The following is a 1,003-nucleotide window of genomic DNA, read 5'->3' as shown; positions in this document are numbered from 1 at the left end:
AAAGCTTTACTAAGTTTTTTATAAAATACTCCGTGTAACTTAAAGCTTTTAAAACAGAATATTTGAACTCCACTTTAAAACCCTATGCATTTTTTGACACTTCAATCTAATTTATCCTTCAAGCTGCATAAGAAGAGGCTGTATTTGCATTGATCACTACTACTACAGCTATAAGTTATAAAATGGTATCACTTAATACTTGTTTCTGTATAATGGTATATTAAAACTACTTTCTAAAGGCTTATTATTAATTGCGTAACTGTACCACTCTTGTCAGTGCAATAGTTTCATAACTTCTGTCAAATATGATTTTATAGAACATAATAATAAATGAATTCTGTAATACAGCTATTAATCGTGTATTACTGCCATGCTGTATAATTTATTTGCTGAAAAACTGATGTACAGCCATATAAAAAAATATTATTTTATAACGGCTATTAAAGGGTTAAAAGCTGTGAAATGCGAATCCAGAAATGCGTAGTAAAACCACGCGAATCTATAATACTCTCCAGATATCTTTTACGCTGTATAAAAATCTGTCGCCATTTTCGAACAAATAACAATAAAAGAAAATATGACTTTTATACAGTTCATGTGAGTATTGCTAAAGTTATATTAGTTATGATGTTTCAGAAAATAAACTCATAAGTGATAACCTATTGTACAGTATTAATTTAACAATCTTATGATTCGACCTCCAAAACCATTAATTTACTTAACTTGTTTTGGTAATATTCCTCTTGAAATTCTTCAGTATTTCGCGGGCGCGTGAATATTTTCCACAAAACTATTGACTATTTCCCAGTAAAAAATAAAATCGGCACTTGCAATCTACAATTATCACTACCTAAAGTCCAACATTTATTCTTGACTTATAACTTCACAGTAAATGGCGGCCCCACCATTATCAATAACTAAAAAGAATAAGTGGGTTGTTTTCATAAATTTTCACATTGTAATTCTCATAAAAAACCAATGAAGAACTAATTATCTTTTAAAG

The sequence above is a fragment of the Choristoneura fumiferana genome, chromosome 15 (assembly GCF_025370935.1).
Source record: "Choristoneura fumiferana chromosome 15, NRCan_CFum_1, whole genome shotgun sequence".
Taxonomy (NCBI): Eukaryota; Metazoa; Arthropoda; class Insecta; order Lepidoptera; family Tortricidae; genus Choristoneura; species Choristoneura fumiferana.
Note: the sequence above shows the minus strand (reverse complement) of the source record.